The following is a 13,044-nucleotide window of genomic DNA, read 5'->3' as shown; positions in this document are numbered from 1 at the left end:
AAAGTACATGGGAAGATGTGCATAGGTTATATGCAAATACTATGCCATTTTATAGAAGGGACTTGAGCTTCTATGGATTTTGCTGGTAGGAGGGGCTGGGGGGGGAACCTGGAACCAATATCCTGCAGATATCAAGGGAAGACTGTATCTTCAGTAGAATACTCAACATTTGCATTTCACAGAAGCAGGATATGCCAGGAGCCTAAATAGGATCATCAAAAGGATGATTAGCTGCTATAGAAAGATTCTACATATTTGTTTTTGAAATAAGGGGTTAAGGGATATATCTCAAACCAAGGAAGGTACTGATGGAACCATGTTTACCGGTGATATGTCCACTAGAGTATTCTCAAAACCTGATCCAGCCATTCCAGCAGCTGTCCTTTTAACCTGTTAGGGTTATTATTTGATGTTTCAGTAAAATGATAGTACATTTAGTACATAAATAGTACATAAGTGTAGGAATTTGAGGATTCTGTGGAAGAGGGGGAAGATCCCAACTGAATCACTGACTTCTATATTCATTAATTAGTCAGTTAACAGTTTAAAACTTTTTTATTTGTAAAGTGAGGATAGAAACAACTCCTAGCATGAGGACTGCTTAATAGTAAGTACACAAAATATTTTTTCTATTATCTTCTGCAATGATTTTAAACCAGTTTTTATCATGTGTAGTTAAATATTGGAAAGGAAAAGTGATGCTGTTTTGGTTTTCATTTTTATTTTCATAAATAATACAAAAAATATTAAGTCTGGTAAAAGATGATTTTTTTTTGAAATAATGATGGTAAAATTTCTACCCATTAAGACATACAGAATTGGAAAGAAATTGTAGAGTTTTAGGGTATCAGGAAATGCTTTACAAATGTTTAGGAGAATTAACTATTCTTTCTAATCGTCTATATGAATACAAAGAAAAACTAGAAAACCAATTCATAAAATAACAGTGTACATTATTTTTATAATTTATTAATTTTAAAGAAATAAACTAGTTGATATTGAATGATGGGAAATGGTAGAATAAAACTGAACACAAAAAGGACAGAGAGGGCTTCCCTTGTGGGGCAGTGGTTAAGAATCCACCTGCCAATGCAGGAAACGTGGGTTCGAGCCCTGGTCCGGGAGGATCCCACATGCCATGGCTCACCTAAGCCCGTGTGTCACAACTACTGAGCCTGCGTGTCACAGCTACTGAGGCCTGCGTGCCTAGAGCCCGTGCTCCACAACAGAAGCCACCGCAATGAGAAGCCAGCGCACCTCACTGAAGAGAGCTCCTGCTCGCCGAAACCAAAAGAAAGCCTGCACGCAGCAACGAAGACGCCATGCAGCCAAAAATAAATAGATACATTTATTTTTTTTAAAAAAAGGACAGAGAATGGCACCACTTATGAATATTTATGATCACTTATATAAGATTTCTACATAAACAATTGCTGAGTTTAAAATTTACTTGATAATGTAACTTAGAGGCATTCCTCCTTTTGCTTATTTTTCTATCTAATTTATATTCTTAAAGATAAAGGGAATCGTATCTAACTTTTGAATGAATCCAAGCACTAGTAGACTTAATTTGGTCTTTTGTTGCTTGGAACCTGATTTGAAGCTTACATACTGACGTATTGCTCCAGGCAGCTTATACTCCATTGATGGAATTAGTAAGTCAATCTACCCTCTATGACTTGAGGGAACCATAACAAACATCTATCAATGACGGCAGGCAATGAAGGAAAAATTGTATGTAATGTCAGGTGGCTGAATACAGGAAAAAGATATATGGTAATTACAGTACAGGCAGACAATTGCAGGTAAGAAAAAGAATTACTTAAAATGCTAGTCAAAGTAAAAATATACACATTCGGCCATCACAATTTACTTTCTTTGATTGAAAAGAGAAAATCTTATGTCCTAAAAATAATGTTTAGATCAAATTTGACAGCTTGAATAATGAGCACTTCATATAGTAATTCTAGATGACTTGATGAAGTACCCCTATGTCAATGATGGAATTCTAGATGACTTGATGAAGTACCCCTATGTCAATGATGGAATAGTTTGAGAGAATAATTCTCTACATCACAATATCCTTGACATCACAGAAGGAATGGTTAATTATTCCTTTATAGTAATAACGGGAATATTTCTAATGATGAGGTTGTAAAAATGTAAGCAGGATACTAATTTTCTAAACTTCTGATAAATTTAAATATCTTTATTTTCTATGACAAGAAAATATTACCAACTTCTACCTCCACATTTTTGCTTTCCAGTGCAGCACACCATGGTATCATTCAGGCTTCACTTGCCATTAATGCATTCGTTGTGTTTTTAGGTGCCCTATTTTTTAATAATGTCAATTAAAATAGCATCAATAAGTGTTCATTTTCATATGTGCATATCATAATATAATTAGCAAATTTAAGATCTGAAATTTCGTAGAACTTGTTTATGTTAACCATCCAGTTTACTCAAAGTACACTTACATTTTAAAAGATTAACATATAATACAAAACGTAATGTTTAAAAATCATTATTAAAAGTTCAAAGGTATTGAAATTTTAGGACACAGGCATCCTGAAAACCTTACTTAAGATGCACTGATTTAGACATATAACTGTCAACTAAATTAGAGAAGAGTTTTAATAATTAAAATATACTGTAAATAGACAGGTTTTTAGGATTTAGATTTAATGACTTAGAAAATTCAAATTAAACGTAAACATGGTTAGAATTTATTTGTGTAGAAATTGATTTCTTTTGGAAACAGTCACCCAAAATAATGGTCTAATGATTTTCAGTGGCCAAGCACACTTCCTTAAATTGGATAAGGCCCAGTAGGCCAATTTTTTTTTCCAATTTTTTTTTTTTTTTTATATACAGCTAAACTTGATTCAAAGAGCTTTGATTCAAAGAGCTCTTGATTCAAAGAGCATTTGTCAAACAGCTGCAATGTACAATGGACTTAGGGTTCAGAAAAAAACACAATTTTTAGGTTTGATGGACCTTACAGAAAAAAATTCAGCACTAGTCTTGGATAACAAAGAAGTGTAACAGTACCTTGGGTTGTGTGCTACCTACAAAGTAGGTAAATTAAAATTAATGTTACGGCTGATGGATGGACACATGGGAGTATGCGTAAAGTGTGATGACCTCTGTTTCTTATGTTAATGTCTACCAGAGAGCATCTGCCACGAGAGAGACATTAAACCACCAAATAAAATTACTTGACCAGTTGATTTCTCACCTTTGTCACTGGCCACCCCAGTGCTGGCACAATCCATACATGAGTAAAGGGATCATGGTGTCAGTGATTGAGACTATGCATAAGCCCAGCAATAAAAGCAGAGATAGCAAAGCAGATCTAGCAATGCTGCTGCCAAAGGCCCAACCTTCCAGAGAACGAGACCAATGTTCAGTTCCCAATGAGACCACATGGTCACTTAGTGGGAATCTGATTATACTGAGCAAAAATACATTCTGGCAGGAGGAGATATGTCATCAGATGTGCACTGTTTCATTTTGTCTAATGGGCTTCAGTTAGCATCACTCTCCTGGGACTTACCAAATGTTTTATCTACCAGAATGGAATCTCACATCATACTGCATCAGACCAGGGGCCTTCTATATAGCAAAGAAATATGAGACTAGGTCCCAAAACGTAGGATCACATATCACACCATCCAGAAGCTGCAGGTCTGAGAGAGCTTTAGAACATCCTGCAGAAGGCACAACTGAAGTTCTAGATTGAAGACCATACTTTAGAGGATGAGAAACCATATTCCCAGAAGTAGTGTATATTTGAAATCAGACACTGATATGATGTTATTGCTCCATAAGGCAAAACACATGAATCAGAGAACCAAGGAATCGAACCAAGAATTAGAAGGAGTAGAAGCACTGCTTTCACTTGCATGACCTCCTTGGGAAGTTGTGCTTCCCCTTCTATTACATCTGGGCTCTGATAGTTTAGATGTCCTGATCCCTAAAGAGGGAGCAAATTTCACCAGGGGATACAGCAAGTGACTAATTCAGCTATAAGCTATGAGCATCACCTGGGAACTCTAGATTTCTTTTGCTAAGGGACTAGATGGGAAGAAAATAAAGCTCTCTCTGGTGGGGATAATTGACTATGATCATCAGAATAACAAAAGTCTGCTATAACAAATGGGGCAGGGAGAAATATGTTTAGCACCTACGTGATCCACCTATGTGCCTCTTTGGTACTCCAATCCCATATAGACAAGTATAGCAACCTCACCCTGAAGAAACCACCATGACTTGGGATTCAGACTCCTCACCATGAGAGGCTGTGTCATGCCACCAGTAATTACCAAGACCATCAGAGGTGCTCGCTAAGCATAAAGGAGATCTAGAATGAATATTGAGGCAGACAAAAAATATCAGTTGTGGACCCAAGATAAGCTTCAGCATTGTGGGCAATAGTTTATCACCCTACCCTTCCTCTTTTGATTTACCCCAGGGAAGACAGCCCTCCAGATACCCTGAAGGATCTGCTGCAAGAATTTATGCTAAGAAGTAGAGAGAGCAGAACAAGGGTTAAACTTTGGTGAATGTTACAATGTGCTCACTATCTATATGTCCCTTCTTTGAAGGACTATTTTGTCCTACCTCCTGGGAGTGCTGTCAGAAGCCAGCTTTCAGCTGTCAATGTCTTCAGGAATTACTTGACTTCAGAGCTCCACTTCACCCAAGGTCATACACTTCCCTGGCATGGCCCAAATCAAATGACTGATGGCTGTAGAGGTTATTAAAGTTCTTTCTGGCTATTTGCTCTTTTTTCCCCTGGCTTCCACAAGAGTTTATCTGAAAAGTACAACCTTAATAAGCATCCTGCACACCATATTCTGACTCAGAGTCAGCTTCTCAGGGAAACCAGCTTGCAATACTGCTTGATTACCATATTACAGGTTATTTTAGTCTTATTAAAGTGTTTACTGAATTGCAATCCAAGAGTTCTGCCCATTCAATTTAACAGTCACTCTTTGTATTTATCCTTATCTCTTTTCTTTCTCTTCCCTGCCTCCTTCTTCCTGTTTCTTTCCTTCTCAGCCTTCACTGTATTTTTCTTTTTTCCTTCAACAACCAGTATTCCTTCATTCTTTATTCCTCCCTCCCTTTCTCTCCTTTCTTTTCTTTCTTTTTATATTTTACATTTTTACAGAAACAAGGGTACATTTAGAGATTTAACAGATTAAAAAAATTTAATAATTAAGTTTTTTAATTTAAAATTGCCATAGATACCTATTTTGCCTGCAAGAAAATTCCTTGTTCCAAAGCAATGTGTCTTCTTTATCTCATTTTACATGTTGAAATTTCATGTCTTTGAAAATAACTTAGATGCCGTCAGCTGGTTAACAGCAGGGAATGTAGCAAATACCCCAGTACAGAGACAACGTGAAACGATTTTTACTGCATTTTTCACTGTACTTGTTTATATTTTTTCTTTTTGTCTCTTTCAATGCCTAACCATAACAATCCTCTTCTGTGAAAACTTAAAATCTGAGCAGTGCCTCTGAAGTTTAAAATGCAAACAGCAGTCTTTTTTTTTTTTAACAGGTTTTCTATGATAATATTTAGAATGAGTCACTCATCCTGAAAGTGGTCTTCTAAATTACTGTGAAACAACCATGGATGCTATTACAGACACTTACAGATGTGATTTAAATCCTTTGGAACTCCTCTGCACTTTGAATGAGAATTAGCAGCTTTGAAAGATTTAACTTCACATTGAAAAATGATCAAAGCAAGCAGCAAAATGGACTTGAGATAATTCTTCAGGATTGAGATCTCCAACGCTTTTCTTGCCAACTTGTAACCTCCGAAATGTTTTCAGTCTCTTGCAAATTTTGCTCCAGTATAGGTAATTTGACTGTCTTAATCAATCCCTGTTTAATCATATCATTAAACTTTCCTTCTTTGACTATCAAAATCCTGTTTTGAAAAAATCCAAATCTCAAAAGGAGAGGGAAGGAGAAGCTTCAGTACTATTTTAATTAGTGCCAGTGGAATTTCTACCTTGTAAAGGGAGCTGCCTTCGTCAATACTCAGGAGGCTTCATCTAGGTATAAGAAGAATTATAGGATCAAAAACCTGCCATTTGAAAGAGACTTCATAAACATCATCATCTGATATTTCTTCTTGCCTGGCCTTTCCCCTCAGCCTCTTAGATTCCCACTGGGCCCCAACACCATCATAATTTGCTCAGCTAGTAAGGTCGCTTGGAACAATGGCAAGGAATAGGAATACAGGTATACAAAGCTGTGCCTTGGAGTTGCCACACAGCTGTGGCAGAAATGAGTGTCTTTAAAAGACTGTCATTTACAGTCCTGTGGGAGCATCTGAAAGGAAGTTGTGAGTCCAAGAAAATAACATGACATTTTGGCAGAACTGCAAGATGAACCAAAGGAATTACTATATAAAATCATCATGGCATATAAGGTGGTACTTATCACTGACTACTAGAAAGAAAAAAACAAACAAATAAAATGTGATGCTAGAACTTAGAAGCTATAATTCTAAGTAGAAACAAATAAATACAGAGATTTTCTTTGTAAAAATAATTTCCACTAATGTGGACATAATTCTGTTTTAGATTGTGGGGTATCACTTCCTGAATTCCTGGTTTTCTACCATTTTATTTACTCCACAACATACTCTGATAATTGTTACACTGCTCATTGGAAAGAGCCACACCACTGTCATTAATAAAATTATTACAGAAGTATTTTCCATGAAAAATGCTGTGATATAATGGAAAAAAAATTATTTATTGGATTATATTCTTGTCAGAAGGCAATGCTCGCAAATCTTTATTGATATGAACATATACAATGGTGCCTCAGATTTCCCACCTAAAAAATTTAAAAACATTCTATAACTGGTAATTCCTCTCATTTTCTTCCTAGTCTTGCTTTCATATTGTCATCTGCCCATTACCAATTCTACTACATGCTCGCTGAGTTTTCTTAATCCACAACCTTTCCTCTTTCATGCCTCCCTAGCAGTAGCCTATGAGCATTTGCTATAGTCTGCTTAGTTGTATCATTTTATAAATGATGACATTGTTGACTGTTCTGTCCTAGAAAACATCTATTCCTTGGTTCTCTTCCAACTTCTTTCTTTGTTGGCCCCTTCACTGTTTTTGTTTTCCAGAATCCTGCTCTTGTATTCTTCTTTTCTCAATCTGTGTCAATTGTCTTATACTATCGGCTTCAAATATCCTAAGATAGGTCCAGAATCAATATCTTCCTTACAAACTTGCTCCTCCCCTTTGTTCTAGTATCCACCGATAGCTCAAGCTAAACATTCTAGATATACTTTTGAATTACTTTTCTGTATTTCTACAAAAAGTTGAAAGTTGTATTGATTCACAGAACAAAATTTTTAAATACTCACCACATTGCAGGTTTGCTCTATGTGCCTCTGGTATCATAATGAGTTACAGTTATTTTATTTGCATGTCTCTTTCCTCTATTAGTCTGAAAATCCCTAGGGGCAATGATGTCATCTTAGTAGCTTTTGTTTTTTCGTTTTTAATTCCAATGACCTGAATCTTCTAAATTAGACTGTAAGCAATGGAGGGCAGATATTTATCTTTATATCAGTAAGCATCATGTCTCATGTCTTGCAATTAGCAGATAATCAGTACTTGCTGGATTGTGTCAGTCGCATACATGCTACTATCACCATTTGAGCTCCACATAATACTCAGTGTATACATGCCACAGGTTCCACTGGCATCTAAATGTATCAAGTGAGTTTCTTCATCAAGAGTTTTTACCCTTTCCATTCCTTCATGCATTTAATAGACAATTACATGCCTTATGTGTGCCAGTCCCAATCCTAGATATTCAGGATTAATGATGTGTAAATACACACACAATCTCTCACAGAGATGAAATTTAGCTGGTGGTTCAGAAAATGTTTTGTGCTGAGAACTGAAGAACCTGGAGAGAAGCCGAACTTTATATGACTTTTTAGAGCACTGATGATGGCCCCCTGAGCCCAGCCCTCTGAAGAAGATAGTCTTGTTGTTTCTCCCAGTTTCTCCCTTGCTGGTTCTTCTTGGGAGCCTGCCTTGGTCTACATCTTTCCCTCTTCATTTACTGACAGGCACATCCTTCAGTATCTCATGCCAGCTAACATATCTTCTAGGATTGGGTTTAATTTTTTTTTCCATAACAAGGCACAATTTCTTCTCCACCATTTGAAGCTATTTTTTTCCTAGCTCCCTCAGAGTACACATTTTATGGTTACAATACCTGAACAAAACTGTACAAGAGAAGGTATGTTCCATGCATTCTTGGGGTGTGTTATACTCTAGCTCTGTGCTGTGATGGACTGTTATGTCCCCTTTGCTCCTGATATCTTTAACTCTCCACTAAAATTTTCTACGGAAACAAAAACTAAGAATAAATATTCAGTGCCTTCCAGGACTGTAGGCAGTATTTCTGAAGATTAAAGGTGCCATAATGATAAGCATTCTTGACCAACAGATTGTATATCTATCCCTGAATGGAGAATATTCGATGCTCTCTATGTTATGTCATATAAGAAATATAGAAGCGCAATAAATTTAATAAGTATTTCCATTATTTTTGCATATATATTACAACTACTTTGATTTTCTAAAATAACGTCTCAAATTGAGCTACATAATGAGAAATGATGAATTTGAATATTTTACTCTTCAGTTATGTTTCCATTCATTAAGATAAGATTAAAAGATAATTGTGGTAAATATGCTGGATATGGATTAAAATATAATTACAAAACCATATTATAGGACTATATTCAGCATTTTATAGTTGTGAAATACTGCATAAGTCGAGAATAGCTTTGTGTGTATTTATAAAGTCAAGGATTTCGTATGAGATACATATGATTTCATATACTGTTATAGATTACATTTAGTACTTTGTTTTGCTGTGGTATTTTATTTAAAATATCCTCCTCAAGATGTCCAGGGAGGAGATCAAGATGACGGCGTAGGAAGATGTGGAGCTCCTCTCCCCACAAGAACACACACAAATACATCTACATGTGGATCAATTCTCACTGAAAACAAACTGGAGACTGTCAGAAAGACTCTCCTACAACCAAGACTATAAGAATGATCCACAATGAATCAGGTAGAGAGGGAAGAGGAGGGATCAAGTTAGGACCTGCACTGCTGGAAGGGGAGGGATTACACAGGCTCAGAAATCTTCCCTGGGGAGTGTTTCAAACCACATGTTGGGTGCCCCATCCCTGGGGTCTGACACCAGCAAAACTAGGGTGAAGTCTGCCATAGCCAAGGAGAGTGCATGGTTGTGGGGGACAGAACTGACCCGGATCAGACATGGCCTCCAAATGGGCGAGAGTAGCCATTAATGGTGCTCACGGGGCAGCAGATCAGGAGTGGTCTGGAGCTCTGAGTGGTTTCGGGAATGCCCCAGCACATACTCCAGCCCAAACCAATTACCCAGACAGGCCCCTTTTGCTCTGTGGTGTAGCTCTCCTCTAGAGCAAAGGCTGCTGCCGCCAAGGAGAATGCACATTTGTGTCAGCTCAGACATAGCAGAGCATCTGAACAAGGGTGAGGGCACCTGTTACTGGTGCTCAATGAGGGGGCAAATCTGGAGCAGCCGTAACTCTGACTGGCATGCCTGGACCACCCCAGTGAGTGTCCTTGTCTACAAAAGGTGCTCACTCCAGCATGGCTCTTCCCTGTAGCAAAAGTGAAAATGCTGGGAGGGGATAGAGCACACACTTAGAGGGAACAGAGCCAGCTTGGATCTGACCCTCAGGGCTTCTGTTCCAGCAACTTGGAATCCGACCCCACCCCCATAGGGTTCTGTTGGCCACTGAGCAGAGGAGAAGCCATGGCTCACACCAGGCTCTGGCTCTAGCTCCTCCCTCTCCAGCCCCACCTCCCACTAAGTTGAGAACTGTAGCACACCCTGGGGGAAGACATGACTAGTGCTCACTTCATATCCAGACCTCCCACCAAAGCCACTGGGCACAGGTAGACTACCCAGAAAAGCTCCCACATGAAGACACCCCTCAAGACTGGGATAGGTAACTAAACTAAACTAGGGAAAAGAACAGATGAACAGTTTCTTGTTAAAATACAAGAAACTAGAAAAAATGTAAAAAAAAAAAAACAAAAACATAACTGAAGAATACAATAAATGAAATGAAAAACACACTAGAAGGAATTAACAGCAGATTAAGTGATATAGAAGAATCCATAAGTGATCTGAAAGACAGAATAATACAAATCACCCAACCATGCAGCAAAAAGAAAAACAAATTGAAAAAATAAGAACTGTTTAAGGGACCTCTGAAAGAACACCAAGCATACCAACATTTGTATTATAGGGGTCCCAGAAAGATAAGAGAGAGATACAGGGGTCTAGAAGGTATTTGATGAAATTATGGCATAAAACTTCCTGAACTTGAAGAAGGAAACAGATAACCAAGTGCAGGAATCACAGAGAGTCCCAAACAAGATGAAACCAGTGACACCCACACCAAAAATTAAAACGGCAAAAGTTAAAGATAAAGAGAGAATTCTAAAGGCAGCAAAAGAAAAACAAATAGTCACATACAAGGGAACCCCCCATAAGGCTATCAGCCAATTTTTCTGCAGAAACATTGCTGGCCAAAAGGAAGTGGCATGATATACTTAAAGTACTGGAAGGGGAAAACCTACAACCTGGGATACTCTACTCAACAAGATTATCATTCAAAATTGAAGAAGAGATAAAAGAACTTCTCAGACAAGCAAAAACTAAGAGTTCATCAATACTAAACTGACCTGAAAAGAAATGTTAAAGGGTCTTCTCTAAGTGGAAAAGTAAAAGCGCCAACAAAAAGTAAGTATTTATTGCAAAGGAAAAACCCCACTAATAAGGGCAAATATAGAGAAAAGACTGTGGATCAACCAAGTAAAGAAACTAGTATGAATATTAAAAGACAAAAATCAACTATAACTACAATAAACAGAGAAGGGATAAACAAGTAAATGTAAAATATGACATCAAAGACACAAAATATGGGGGGAGGGAAGTAAAAAATGAAGATCTTTTAGAATGTATTTGAACTTAAATGACTACCTGTTTAAAATAAGTATACAAAGTATAGGGCAACATATATGACTGCTATGTTAACCACAAATCAAAAACCTACAATAGATATACAAAAACTAGAGAGAAAGGAACACAAGCATAGAACTAAAGAAAGTCATCAAACTACAGGGAAGAAAGTAAAAGAAAAGAACAGAGAAGAACTACAAAAACAGCAAGAAAACAAGTAACAAAATGGCAATAAATGCATACCTGTTTAAATGTCAATAGACTAAACGCTCCAATTAAAAAATAAGGTGGCTTATTGGATTTAAAAACAAACAAGACTCATCCATATGCTGCTTACAAGAGACTCACTTCAGAACTAAAAACACACATAGACTGAAAGTGAGGGGATGGAAAAGGGTATTTCATGCAAATGGAAATGACAAGAAAGCAGGGGTAGCAATGTGCACATAAGACAAAATAGACTTTAAAACAAAATCTATAACAAGGGGCTTCCCTGGTGGCGCAGTGGTTGAGAATCTGCCTGCTAATACAGGGGACACGGGTTCGAGTCCTGGTCTGGGAGGATCCCACATGCCATGGAGCAACTAGGCCCGTGAGCCACAACTACTAAGCCTGCACGTCTGGAGCCTGTGCTCCGCAACAAGAGAGGCCATGGTAGTGAGAGGCCCGCGCACCGCAATGAACAGTGGCCCCCGCTTGCCACAACTAGAGAAAGCCCTCGCACAGAAACGAAGACCCAACACAGCAAAAATAAATTAATTAATAAACTCCTACACCCAACATCTAAAAAAAAAAACTATAACAAAAGACAAAGAAGGGCATTATATAGTGACAAAGGGAGCAATACAGGAAGAGAATATAGCATTTGTTGACATATATGCGCCTATATTAGTAGCACCTAAATAAAGCAAATATTAACAAACATAAAGGGAAAAAAATGACAATGACAGAAAAATAGTAGGGGATTTTAACACCCCATTTACAGTGGATAGATCATCCAGGCAGGAAATCAGAAAATAGCAGTCTAAATGACATATTAGCACAGTTGACTTAATAGATATGTACAGGACATTCCATCCCAAAACAGCAGAACACACATTCTTTTTAAGTACACATGGAATGTTTTCCAGGATAGATCACATGCTAGGTCACAAAACATGTCTCAAATTGAAAGGACAGAAATTATATCAAGCATTTTTTTCTGACAAAAATGATATAAAACTAGAAATCAATCACAGGGAAAAAATAAGGGAAAAACACAAATACGTAGAGAATAAACAATATGTTACTAAAAAACCAATGGGTCAATGAAGTAATTAAAGAAGAAATCAGAAAATACTCAAGACAAACGGAAATGGAAAAAACTTTCCAAAATCTATGGGATGCAGCAAAAGCAATTCAAATAGGGAAATTTATAGTGATACAGGCCTACATCAAGAAACAAGAAAATCTCAAATAAATAACTTAACCTACAATATAAAGGAATTAGAGAAAGAAGAACAAACAAAGCCCAAACTCAACAGAATGAACAATATAATAAAGATCAGAAATAAATAAGAGACCAAAAAAAAAAAAAAAGAAAAGAAAAGATCAATAAATCCAAGAGCTGGATTTTTGAAAAGACAAACAAAGATTCATAGCCTTTAGCCAGGTTCACCAAGAAAAAAAAGATATAGGGCCCAAATAAACAAATAGAGATATGAATGAGGAGAAATAACAACAGATATCACAGAGATACATAAAATCATAAGAGAATAGTATGAACAGTTATATGCCAACAAATTGGACAATATAGAAGAAATGAATAAATTTCTAGAAATATACAATCTTCCAAGACTGAATCAGGGAGAAGTAGAAAATCTGAACAGACTAATCACTAGTAGTGAAATAGAATCTGTAAAAAAAACAAAAAAACAAAACAACAAACAAACAAAAAACCTCCCAGCAA

Source organism: Stenella coeruleoalba, assembly GCF_951394435.1.
Source record: "Stenella coeruleoalba genome assembly, chromosome: 5".
NCBI lineage: Eukaryota > Metazoa > Chordata > Mammalia > Artiodactyla > Delphinidae > Stenella > Stenella coeruleoalba.
Note: the sequence above shows the minus strand (reverse complement) of the source record.